At 45.8% G+C, this 13808-nt stretch overlaps 1 protein-coding gene across 1 annotated transcript in view; it reads right to left on the reverse strand.

The window, feature by feature from the left end:
• The window catches only part of LOC113418086 (complement receptor type 1-like), a 160725-nt gene that overhangs the window by 32534 nt on the left and 114383 nt on the right, over positions 1–13808 (reverse strand). The gene's annotated exons all lie outside the window — the stretch shown is intronic.

Raw genomic sequence — 13808 nt, forward strand, 5'->3', positions numbered from 1 at the left:
GAGAAGCTGCTCTCCCTAAGAAGGAGGCTCCTGATTCGCCAGGCTTACGCCAGGAGTTTTGCGAGGCTCTGGTAAAGGGAGGCTATGCTGCTATCTCGATCCCAGCCTGCACGAACTCCCTCGCCCTCTTTGGAAGCGGCCAGCAACCTGGTCAAGGCTCACGAGAAGCTTTTCAATCGCCTCACTGCACTGACACGTGGCTACAGGCTACTCAGGTGAGCAGCAGGAAATGGGAGCTGGGCAGCCACAGACCAGCTGTCTCTCCGTCTGACGGCCTCGTCTCGGCAGAATCTCCCAGCGCGCTTAGTCCTCCGCCCGCAGGCTTCCCCGGCCCCTTGCCAAGCACGTTTTCCACCCTAGCCCAGCAGGGCCCTCGCTGCCTTCCCCTCGCCTGGCTGGCCGGGCTCCTTGGGCAAACCCGGCTGCCTCGTGCCGAGAAGCGCGCTGCCAGGCAGGGCCACGTGGCACAGGGCAACACGCCACCGCCCGGCCCTGGTGAGGGAAAGCAGCGGGCGCTCCCCGGACGGCGGCCTCGGCCTCGGCCCCGCCACCAGGGAAGCGGCTGCCCAGCTCCGGAGCTGATCCACACCTGACCAGCAGGAAAGGAAGGGTGTGTAGCGTTGGTTTTGTGTGCGCAATTTCTTGGCGCGCAGCGCGGGGTCTCTTTTGGCGGGTCCCAATTTTTTTTTCAGAGGGGAATATCATGCCTGCATTAACCATGATTATTAAATCCAATCCAACTTTGATTATAATTACATTAAGTCATAACTAGCTTTTCAATGAGTGGAATATTGTCTCCATATCATGATCAAATGAACCAAGAAGAATGGCGGTCTATCAGCATCCATTTTGTGGCATCCAGATCCCACTAGAATGGGTGAAGACAAAATATTTGGGCTGTAGATATTTTGGAAGAAGGGGAATGTGTGGGAATGAGTGGGAAAGTGTAGCTATCTGTTTAACATTTTTAAAGTGAAGAGCAGTGTTTCTCAATTTTAAGAAGGCCGTGTCTGGGTAATTTTGGGAGTTGAAGTCCACATAATCTTACAATTGCTGGAGTTGAAAACACTGGATAGGCAAAGGGTTTCTTTGCATTTACATATGTTTAGTGCAATCCCTACTATATATATATGACAAATCTTTAAAATGTGTGGACTTGGACTCTCTGAATTCCCCACACACCTTACAATTGTTGAGATTGTGAAAAGCTGAAGACCATATGGGAGATCAAACCCATCCTAAATGTAAAACCTGAATTGCAGATTACTACCTTACAAAACGCTTTTGGAGAAAACATATATGTTGCCAAACATATATTTTTGTTTGATCATGATCAACTGAATCATGATGACTTTATTGGAGTCTAGTCTTGCATTTATACACATTTTTAGTAATCCTCCAACATTGATTAACTTTGGTTTCTGCTTAACTTTCATTACTGTTTAGCATAGTAATTAATACAATTAATTATCTCTAGTTAGGGTTAGGGTTAGGGTTAAGTCTATGTTATTGCCGCTGGAAGATTCATTTTCCCCATTGGTTTGCCATAGGATAAGAACATTCCTGCAATTACAACTCTACACCTCTCGCTCTCATCTGGCTAATCTCATCTAGCAAGCTAGCCCTCGCAAAATGAGCCAGAAACAGAGTTCACTGGAGAGTTTTTTTGGAAAGGGTAAACGAGACAACGATGAGACAGCAGAAGGGTCACAGACTGCCTGCAAAAAGAAAGCGGCATTTAAAAGAAAATACCAAGATTCCTACCTGAGTTACGGGTTCATCGCAACAGGTGATTCACAAGCCCCCACCCACTCTGTGTAATATGTGGTGAAAGACTTGCTAATGAAGGCATGAAACCATCAAAACTGCACCGCCACCTGGAGACAAAGTACCCAGCATTGAAAGAAAAGCCGTTAGAATATTTTGAAAGAAAAAAAATAGGAAAATGAAGGACAGAAACAATTATTCAAGGCCACTACTTCAACAAATGTGTCTGCGCTAAAAGCATCATTCCTGGTCGCGGACCGCATTGCTAAAGCTAAGAAGCCCTTTACTATTGGGGAAGAATTGATTTTGCCTGCTACAAAGGTCATTTGCGGTGAACTTTTCGGAGAGGCTGCAGTGAAAAAGGTTGAAAGCATCCCCCTTGGCGAGCACCGTAACAAGAAGAATTAATGAAATAGCAGAGGACATCAAGGCACAGTTACTTGAGAGGATTAATGAGTCACCATGGTACGCGATTCAGGTGGATGAATCTACAGATGTTGACAACAAAGCAGTATTGCTCGTTTTTGTGAGATACATTTTTCAGGAGGATGTACATGAGGATTTGCTATGTGCACTATTTCTGCCAACTAACACCACAGCTGCAGAGTTATTCATGTCCTTGAACGAGTACATATCTGGGAGGCTTAATTGGTCGCACTTAATTGTCGCACTGTGTCGGTGTGCACGGACGGAGCGGCTGCGATGACTGGGCGGCTTTCAGGTCTGACAACGCGGATCAAGGAGGTTGCCTCTGAATGTGAGTCTACACACTGTGTCATCCATAGGGAAATGCTGGCAAGCCGAAAAATGCCACCTGAGCTTAACAGCGTTTTGCAAGCTGTGGTAAAAATTATTAACCACATAAAAGTACATGCCCTGAATTCACGTCTGTTCGAACAGCTCTGTGGAGAGATGGATGCAGAACATAGACACCTTCTCTTGTACAAAGAAGTGAGATGGCTTTCAAGAGGTAAATCGCTGGCAAGAGTTTTTGAATTAAGAGAGTCACTGCAGAGATTTTTCTTGGAAAAACAGTCACCACTGGCAGCATACTTCAGTGACTCTGATTGGATCTTGAAACTTGCTTACCTGTGTGACATTTTTGACCTGCTCAATGAACTCAATCTCTCACTTCAGGGGAAAATGACAACCGTTTTCAAGTTGGCAGATAAGGTTGCAGCATTCAAAGGCAAACTGGAGATATGGAGACGTAGAGTGAACGAGGGGTATTTGACATGTTTCACATAGTAGTAGGGATTATGGAAGAGACTGAGTTTGGACCTTCATTCACCCAGTTAGTGCATGATCACCTGTTGCAGCTTTCAAAAGAGTTTGAGCATTACTTCCCCATCGCAAAAGACCCCAGGCTGGGGATGGAATAGATCCGGAACCCATTTGTGAACAAGCCAGGGGAATCAACTTTAACCCTACAAGAAGAGGAACAGCTAGTTGAAGTTGCAAATGATGGTGGCCTTAAATCCATGTTTCAAACAACCTCAAATCTATTTGCATTCTGGAGTAAAGTCAAAGCAGAACATCCTGACATTGCCACAAAAGCACTGAAAGTCCTGCTTCCATTTTCAACCTCTTATCTTTGTGAGGCGGGGTTTTCTGCATTGACAGCAACAAAAACAAGACTACGGAGTAGACTGGATATAAGGAGTACAATTGAGTGTCACTGTCTCCCATCACCCCAGATGGGACCGTCTAGTTGCAGGAAAACAAGCCCAGAGCTCCCACTGATTTTACATTTTGGTGAGTTGATATTATAGTGTAATAGTAAATAAAAAATAAAAATAAATAATCAATTAATTAAAAAATAAATAAATAAATAAATAAAAAACCCTAACCGGTCCTTGGAAAAGTGTTTCTGCGTGAAACCGGTCCCTGGCACAAAAAAGGTTGGGGACCACTGCCTTAAGATGCCACAAGGCGTTAGAAAAAGAATTTGATAGACGCACCAGGCAGGCAGGCTCAGTGCCTCCGGTACTGCCACCTTCCACTCCCTCTACCTCCACTCAACCCCCGCCTCCTTTAGTCTATTCCTCCCTATCCAGGCGCAGCTCAACCTCTCAAGGTCACCAGGCTCCTGGAACACCGGCCGGACGAACACCAGAGGCTACCTTCACACCCACAGCCACTAGTCTACGCCAAGAGGAACCGTTCATACAAGAGGTTCCGGAGCAACTGAGATCCTGGATGGAGTTGGCTATCCGCCAGAGCATTGCAGAAGGACTCCGACAGATAGTTAGGCCAGGCCTCCATCCGCTGGCCCCCGAATCTGAATCTCACTCCGTAAGATCCCTCCCTCTCAGATCGGAACCGCTCCAGGATCAGGTACCCCCTCAGGGGGAGGTTTCCCCTTCAGTCAGGGAGGAGGAGAAGGAGGCGGAAGGGGGTTTGGATCCATTCAGGGAGGAGGAGGAGGTTCGATTTGGGGTCTGTACAGTATAACGAGCCCCTCTCCGATGTGGATCCATCAGAGGCGGAGATGTCCGAGGATGAGGGTCTCACTCCCGACCAACCAGCCTTTGTAGGGCTATTCAAGCCCCAATTATTCAAATTCCTCCTGTACAAGGCCAGAAATATTTCTGGGCTAAAGTCCCAGACCCCCCCTGATCCCTCTCCCCTTGACCCGGAAGGCCCAGAGGACTCCATTTTCAAACAGCCAGTAGTGGAAGCCGAGGTCATCCCTACCCCTCCCATCTTCCTTGACCTGGTGTCCAAGCAGTTGGCTTCGTCTGCGCCCCCCGGCCCCATCAGCCTACGATAAAGTTTTTCAATCTGGATCCAGAACTTTCCAACTTATTAGGCACCCCGGAGGTTGATGAGCCCATCGTGGGTCTGGCCTCTTCCTCAAACCCTCAGTGACCCCTTAGAGGCCTTGAAGCTGATGAGAAGCGGGCCGAACTGGCATTACGCCGAGCTCACCAATCAGATGCCTGGGCAATTAGATCGGCCACGGCCGCCTCCTTCTTTACCAGATCCTCCATTCGCTGGCTCCGCCAGCTCAAGCAGCATGTCCCAATCTCCAATGTCCGAGCTCATCAGGACATAGCCAAGATTACGGCCGCAGCTGAGTTCTCGGCCAACGCTATTTTCCACTCTGTTAAATTTTCAACCAGAGCTATCTCCTCCCATGTCTCTGCCCACCGTCTGCTTTGGTTAAAGCATTGGCAGGCAGACCTTAAAAATAAAGTAAAATTGGCTTCCGCTCCTCTCGTGGGAAATAAACTGTTTGGACCCTCCTTGGATCCCCTGTTAGTGAAAGGGCGGAACAAGAAAAAATTTCTTCCTTCGCTCACCCGGCAGTCAGAGCCCAGGTCCCTCCAGCCCTTTCGGAGAGCTCCCTTTTGTCGCTATTTCTAGGCCTCTTTCTCACCAAGGCACCAAAGCCCCCCCACTTTGGGTCGGGCCAGCCTCAAGACAGGACCGACCCCTCTGACAGAAGCAGAAGGGGCGGTAGCTTCAAAAGGCCCTTTCGAGGCTCCGGTAGCCGGCCCTTCAGGCGTTCCAGATAGACCACAAGATTTAATCCCCATTGGCGGACGCCTTCAGGTGTTCGCCAACCAATGGGACGCCTCCACTTCTGACGCCTGGGTTAGGGACACCATCAGATTTGGCCTTGCTCTCGAATTTCAATCTCCCCCCCCCCCAACTTTTTCATGCCTTGCCCCCTCTCTAAGAACCGCACTAGGCGCAGCCTCATGGACTCAGCCATTCAACACCTCCTTGACATAAGAGCCATGCAGCCTGTCCCTCAGTCTCAACGTGGGCAGGGATTCTATTCCCACTTATTCGTGGTCCCTAAACACTCGGGGAGATGGAGAGCGATTTTGGACTTAAAGCGGTTTAACCGCTACCTGGTGTATCGCAAGTTCAAGATGCACTCTCTGCAATCCATCTTGCTGGGTGTTAGACAAGGGGACTGGTTGTCTTCTATTGACCTCTCAGAGGCATACCTCCACATACCAATCCGACCTTCCCATTACAGGTTTTTGCGTTTTTGTTATAATAACCTCCACTTCCAATACGTGGCCCTCCCATTTGGGTTAGCCTCTGCTCCCAGAACCTTTACCAAGGTCCTGGCCGCACTAGCTGCCCACCTCAGAATCCTCCCTGTGCGTCTCCACTGTTACCTGGACGACATCCTCATCCTATCCCCTTCCCAGGATCAAGCAATGAGAGATACTCATATTACCCTAGCCACTCTACAGGAACATGGGTTCCTTATCAATTGGAAGAAAAGCCAATTATCCCCTTCCACCAGGATAAACCACCTGGGGACGGTAATCGACACTCTGAAAGGGAAGGTATTCCTATCTTTGGAGAGAATCCTCAGCATCCAGAAATCTGTTAAAATCATCAGGCGCCTCAAGAGGGTTTCCTTCTAGAACTATCCCAATTACTGGGTAAAATGATATCATGTCTTTCTATTATCCCCTGGGCCTGTCTACACTCCAGATCCCTCCAGTGGTTCCTGCTTCCGTACCAAAGGACCGGAGCAAGCAACTCAAGACTCAAGGTCAGGGTCCCACCAAGGGTGCTCACGTCCCTTCTTTGGTGGAGCAAATCATCCATCAACAAGGGCTTCCTCCTCAAGGAGCCCCCAAGACTCACCGTCGCCACAGACGCCAGTCTGTCCAGATGGGCGCCCACCTTCAGTCCCTTACAGCACAGGGCAGATGGTCAGCGACAGAAAGACTGTGCAACATAAACTGGCTGGAGCTTCACGCCGTCCACCTGGCCCTCCGCAGCTTCCTTCCCCAGGTACGAGGCCACCACATCCTCATCCTCACAGACAACATCACGCCCAAAGCACACATCAACAAACGGGGGCACTCAGTCATTACGTTTAATGAGGGAGGCTGAGCGTCTCTGTCGGTGGGCGGAGTCCACCTCAGGTCCCTCAGGGCGGATCACATTTCGGGTGTATCAAACACCCAAGCAGACTGGTTGAGCAGGGCCACCATAGACCAGTCGGAGTGGCACCTCCACCCATCACTGTTCAGGGAGGCGGCATCCATCTTCAGCCTGCCAGTAGTGGACCTATTTGCCTCCCCCTCAATACCCAACTTCCAAGGTTTTCTCAAGATTCCCATCCCCAGGGCGGAGAACCACAACGCCCTACGGTGCCCGTGGCCCATGGGACTTCTTTACGCCTTCCCCCGCCACTGGTGCCCATAGTCCTTCAAAAGGTACTTCACGAGAAGGCGGAACTGCTTCTGGTAGCACCTTATTGGCCCCGATGCCCTTGGTTTGCGGACCTACGCAGCCTATCAGTGGCCCCTCCCTGGAGGATCCCAGCAGACAGAATCTCCCTCTCTCAGGGCCCTCTTCTCCACCCAGACCCCCAATGGCTCCAACTAGCCGTCTGGAGGTTGAGCGGGAACGTTTGAAGAGGGAGAACCTCTCCCACAAGGTGATTGACACCATCCTTGCAGCCAGGCGGCCCTCAACCATAAGAATCTACGATGCCACCTGGTCCAATTTCCGTAGATGGTGTGTCAGGCTTCATATCGACCCAGCTGCCCCTTCTATTGCCCAAGTCCTTGACTTTCTGCAGGAGGGCCTCAGCAAGGGACTGTCACCCAATACATTAAGACGACAGGTGGCAGCCTTGTCTACAGTTATCTCCTGTAAAGAAGCCGGATCTCTCTCTCAACATCCCCGTATTCGGGCCTTTCTGAAGGGGGCCACCAACTTACACCCTCCGACCCTCCACCGGTACCCAACCTGGGACCTCAACAAGGTCCTTACCTCACTCACAAAACCACCCTTTGAACCCTTAAGGGAGGTTTCCCTTCAGTACCTATCTTACAAGGTAGTCTTCCTCGTGGCGATCACATCAGCCCGTAGGATATCAGAGATCGCGGCACTGTCCACTAGGAAAGACCTTTGTGTATTCCATCCTGATCGAGTGGTCCTCCGGCTTGACCCTTCCTTCTTACCCCAAATCAATTCGGTTTTCCACAGGGCGCAAGAACTTATCCTACCTAATTTTTGCCCCAGGCCAACTCAGGAAAGGGAGAGGCAATGGCACACTCTGGATGTCAGACGTGCCTTGCGAGTTTACATTAAATGCACTGAGGCCTTTCGTAAGTCTGAGGCCTTGTTCATATCCTTTCAACCTAAATCACAGGGGCTCAAGGTTCCACCAACAACCATAGGCCGTTGAATAAGGGCCAGGCCCTTCAGGTGCCCAGGGGTATCACGGCCCACTCCACTAGGAGTGCTGCTACCTCGGCTGCCTGGTCTACCCAGGCCCCAATAATCGACATCTGCCGAGCAGCAACGTGGGCCTCCCCGTCTCCCTTCATTAGGCATTACAAGATTGACAGGTACGCCTCAGCCGAGGCTTCATTTGGTAGACGGGTTCTACAGAAGGTTCTTAGAGAACCCGAAGGGACTACAGACCAGACGGCGCCCCTCCCGTAGGACAGGCCCAGCTTTGGTATGTCCCACTCTCTGGATGCTCCGAACAGCTCTAAGGAGAATGGGCGTTGGTCCTTACCTGACACGCCATTTCTCTTCAAGCTGTGAGGAGCATCCAGCCCCTCCCTTATCTTTCACCATCTGGTGGGGTCTTGTTTCGGCCAATGAGCCGTTAGCTTGTTAGGATGAGAGCACGGCTTTTGTTTCCTCTCGTCTACGCAAAACTGGGGAACGTTACGCTGGAGCCACGTGATGGAGGGAGGAGCGTTCCTCAAAATTAAGCTCAGCCTACAACTGCAGAGACTGAGCACCACCCACTCTCTGGATGCTCCTCACAGCTCGAAGAGAAATGGCGTGTCAGGTAAGGACCAACGCCCATTTCCTCTAGTGTTGTATAAAACAAGCACTAATTATGTTCAATAGGTCACATATTTTTTAAAAAAACATTTTGTTCTTTCTGAATTTAAAACAAAAAAAGCTTACTTCCACACCCTGCTGTATCCTTAGCTTTGTAAGATTATTTGAGAATGCAACAAGCATTTGCTGCTAGAATGAGGTGATGGTCATGACAAATCAATAGATAAGCAGAATGTTCTATTGGAATGGCAAACAAAAAAATTGTGGAGGATAATGATATAAATAAACAATTTCAAGAATGATAAATGCAGTCCCCACTGGATAGCATTAGACTAATACACTATCCCAGTATCATTTCATATATGCTTCCAGCATATAAAATAAAAAATTGTGACACAGGTTAATGGACACATACCTTAGTATATAGCAGGGATGCCAAGCTTGAGTCCTAACTCTACAATTAGGTCACATAAGTCGCCCCTAATAGGCTCGTTCATCCCCGTAACATTTCTCAAAATGTTGAACCCACCAAACAAACAAGCCTTCGGAAAAAAATGAAATGTTGGGAAAAATAGAATTATATGCAGTATCCATTTCTATACTGTCCTTTATTGATCTAAATTGACACTGCTGTTTTAAGAACATACAATGGACTAGTATAATTTGCTTTGCTCATATATAATGTTCACATTATGTTTATTAATTGATTTTATATTAAATGTTTCCAAAAGTTTTAACTAGTGTTCTAGAGGTTCTGAAAAGTGAGCAACAAAGAAGTTTACAAGTAAAGCATCCAGATTTTGATCACATGACCATAGGGATTCTGCAACAGTCATAAGTGTGAAAAATAAGTCACTATTTTCAGTGTTATGGTAACTTCAGTCATTAAAGGATGATTGTAAGTCTTTCCTGCACGTTGGGCATAAGCAACTGTATAAAAGGAGGAGCAGGTAAAATATTAACCTCTATTCTGAAGTCTACCCAGAAACTTCCATACCAGATTGCTCCACCACCCCACAGATGGCAATGTTTTTCATCACAGCTTAGCAAATATTATTGGAATGGGGCAATTTGCCAGAGCCAAATCGCTGCTGGACAACTCGCTACGGTCAACTCACTACAGGACAATTTAACAATTCTATTGAATTATTTAAAGTAAATAAAAAATTATTTTAATTTTTGCCATTCACATTTCATTCTGTCCCTTCTTTTGCATCCTTTAATTATTCTATTCCACATATCTTTGATATTAGTGTAACTCTTGTCCCACAATGAATTCTCCAGTGGCAAGATGGCCGTGGTGAGTTGTCCCTCAGTGAGTTGGCCATGGCGAGTTGGCTGTGGCGAATTGTCAAAGACCCAATGTTATTGTTAGAAATCTACCACTTCTGAAACAGGTGGGAGGTATATAAGAAACACAGCAGGATCTAAAGCTATGCCTCTGATTCCCCATACATAACTTTGGAGACTCCTAAAAGAGACATGCAACTCTCCATGGACACTCAAAGATTTAAAATTTGGATTTGGATTTATTTTCCCAGTTGATGACCTCATATCCTTTGAAAACATTTCCTTACAACAGAAGCTTTTAGTGCCAGATAGTATTCAATAAAGGTAGAGTTAATACTACCGGTAGGCTGATGAAAAAATATTTCTTATGTTATTACGTATGGCAAGTCAAGTTTTAAAAATTATCCAGTGTCTAGAATAGCATAATATTTTTATAAAAGTATTTAAAATATTTTAATTTTCTACTTACACTTAAAGTTAAATACATATGTTTGTTACATATAGTTGTATTAAACAAAATATATAATGTTTATTGTTAAATACAGAAGTGTCATTTGGAATATGAGAATATTTGGAAGGAAGGAAGAATTTTTCTTACTTGGTATAAAATGCTTAATGGAGAAAAAAGAACAAAATTCCAAAGTATGTTTCTTTGCAGAAGCTGCCCATGTTATCTGTGAAACAGCATTACTGCCATACTCAATCTATTCCTTCCTTCCTTCCTTCCTTCCTTCCTTCCTTCCTTCCTTCCTTCCTTCCTTCCTTCCTTCCTTCCTTCCTTCCTTCCTTCCTTTCCTTCCTCCCTTCCTTCTCTCCTTTCTTTCTTTCTTTTTAAACTTGGGAAAGTATCTCAGCATAAAATATTAAATATTATAGAAAACATCAAATTTAATAATTCATATTTTACATCTTTTTCTAAAAATAATAAAAATCACTGAATTAAAAAGTAAAACATCATTCAACTTAGTAAAAAAAATTGAGGTTATATTTTACCTTTGCATTCAGGAACAGACCCTCTCCAGATCCCAGTTTTATTATCTTCAGTTATACAATGCAGAAGATCACCTCCAGAAAGTGAAAACCCAGGATCACAGATATAGGTCACATTTGAGTTAAGGGGAAAAGTTCCATTCTTTCCTCCAGTATAAGTTCCATTCTTTATTTCTGGAGGAGGAGGACAAGTGGGCCCTGAAACCCAGACAAAAGTTTGTGATTGGTAAAAAAATCTGCCAAAACACAAATGGGTAATTATTTTTTCTAGAAGAGGAAACTAGATTGTCTGTGTCATCTATCTATCTATCCATCCATCCATTCATCCATCCCCCATCCATCCATCTGTCATCAATATCTTCACCTAAACAGTCACTACGAAGAATATGCTAGCACCAAGTCAGTTGGATATGGGTCTTTCAAAAGCTACTGAGGGTCAGGTCTGGCTTGATTATGAGGAGGGGAAAAATTGGTCTTGTCAGATCTGAGGAATTAGATAGGATCCTTTAAGCTGTTAGCTTGGCCATCTCTGTATTAGATCAATGCCTCTCCTGGCTGGCCAAAGGACCTTTGAATGGGTTCTGATAATGGTGAATTCCTCTTTGAGAAAGGGGGGTGTTCCTGCCATCTCTTGGTTCACCCCTTACAGAGAGCCATTAGTAGATTTCACTGTCCTTAAAAATTTCCATCCAGTTTCCAACCTTCCATTTTTAGGAAGGATTGTAGAGAGGGCAGCTGTGCTAAATATTTAGAGGCCCAGAAAAAGCAAATTGTCTGAAGCCTTTCCAATGAGGATTCAGACCTGATTTGGGATGAGACAGCATTGATTACACTCTTGGATGAAGTCTGGTGGGAGCAAGATGGGGGTGATGCATGCATCCTTGTTCTTCATCTCTCAGCAGCTTTAATACCATCAATCACGGTTTCCTTCTGGGGTGTCTGTAGGACTTAGGTGTGGGTGGCATAGTGTTATGTTGATTCTCCTTCCTATAGGGATAGTTACAGTTGGTGTTGATATGGGGGGGTTGTAATATGAGAGTCTAGCCTGCGGCCCCTCTTTTGTCATCCAAGAGTTTGGGATGGGCTATCTAAGTATCTCCACCCTAGCTACCTTAGTGTTACTGTGGAGGTTCTCTCAATGAGTAGAGGCTATGGGGGCCTGAATGGGGCACAACAGGCTTCTCAGCCCGAGCAAAAAGAAATGGTTCTGGGTTTGGGGGTTTCTTTGTTCAAGGGACTTCCAACTTTGTTTGTAGATGGGTGGCACCTCCCTAGACACACCTTGTATGCAATCTGGAGGTCCTCCTGTACTTGCTTCTTTTGCTCAAGTCTTTGCACAGCTTTGGGCTGTGCATCAGTTGTGACCCTACCTGAACCAGGGAACCCTGCTCACAATCACTCATGTCCTTGTGACCTCCACATTAGACTGCTGCAATGCTTTTGAATAACATATGGAGGCTTCAGATGCTGGAGAATGCAGGGGAGTGTCAAGTTAATATCATTGGTTTTAAGGCACATAGGATGCCACTGTTCCACATGCTGCACTGACTTCCAGCATGCTTTCGGGGACAATTCAAGCCTTCATATCTTGGGATTAGGGTTTTCCCAATTATTTCCACCTGTTCCAGATCTGGCATTGGCTAAGGAGTGTTGGCTGATGGGAAGATGGCATTTTCTGCTGTGGCACCTGCCCTATGGAACATCATTCCACCCAAAGGTGCTATTCAGCAGGTTCTGACCAGTTCTGGAGAACCGGTAGCGGCAATTTTGAGTAGTTTGGAGAACTGGCAAATACCACCTCTGACTGGAGATTTTACAGTATCCTTCCCCTGCCACGCCCACCAAGCCATGCCCACAGAACCGGTAGTAAAATAATTTGAATCCCACCACTGATTCCACCTATGATTAGGTTAACTCCAACCTTGCTGTCCTTGGGGATGTTATTTTTACCATCTCTGAATTAGATTTATGCCCCTCTTGGTTAAGCCTTCAAGGAGGTATTCAATATCAAATGATGGTTAATTTATTATTGAGTGAAGAATTGTGCCTGCTTCTTCAAAAAAATGTATCACTGGACCTAACCCTAAAATGATATTGATTGCACTTGAAAATGATCCTTCACAGGATCAGGATTAAGGATAATACAACTTTCCTGATCTTGCTTGATCTTTCCATGGCATTTGCTACCATTAACTATGGCATACTTGTGGACTAACTTAAAATGTTGAGAGGGGAACACTACTGCAATTGTTCTTCCTTTGGAATTTGATCCAGTTAATACCATTAGTATGTAGGAAAAATCCAGTCCAAGGGCCCTGTTGTGCAAGGCTCACCTTTCTTCCCATTTCTGTTCAACATCTACATAAATGAATGAGTTCACTTGTCAGCATGGGAATATAGCACATGATACCCAATTCTTTTATCTTAGTTCCTGGCCAGACAAGCAATGCCATGGAATCCTATCCTGGTTCCTGGAAGGCACTCAGAATTCTAAAGATGGAAAATGAATGGATGGATGGATGGATGAATTCAATTCAGAAGAGAGATTAAAATAGAACAAACACAAAAGAGAAAAAAATCCATGAATGCCCACATGACAGCTAAGTCCCTGTATTAGCTTTAATCCAATTTCTCAGCGTCTGAAACTAGCATGAGGAGCTAAACTTAGAGATGCTCCATTGGAATTCCAGACTGTTCTAAGCATTTCATACCCTTCAGTCCCCCCGCTGCAATCCACAGGCAAATCCTGGACTCAGGCTGTTTGAAAGAATTAAAAGAATCTTACTGAAACATATTGGAGGCTTTGGTTTCCATACAACTGTATTATTAGAAAATGAACGTGATAAGCACTGGCTTGTAGGTGATCCAATTAATTGGTACCTCAAGAAAAGAAAAAGAACATAATACATTTTAACCTCTTTCTCTTTTAAAAGTTTGAAGAATACCATGGATAGCCAAGAAAAAACATA

Source organism: Notechis scutatus, chromosome 3 (genome assembly GCF_049901735.1).
Source record: "Notechis scutatus isolate UNSWTSFEM ecotype Mainland chromosome 3, rNotScu1.2, whole genome shotgun sequence".
NCBI lineage: Eukaryota > Metazoa > Chordata > Lepidosauria > Squamata > Elapidae > Notechis > Notechis scutatus.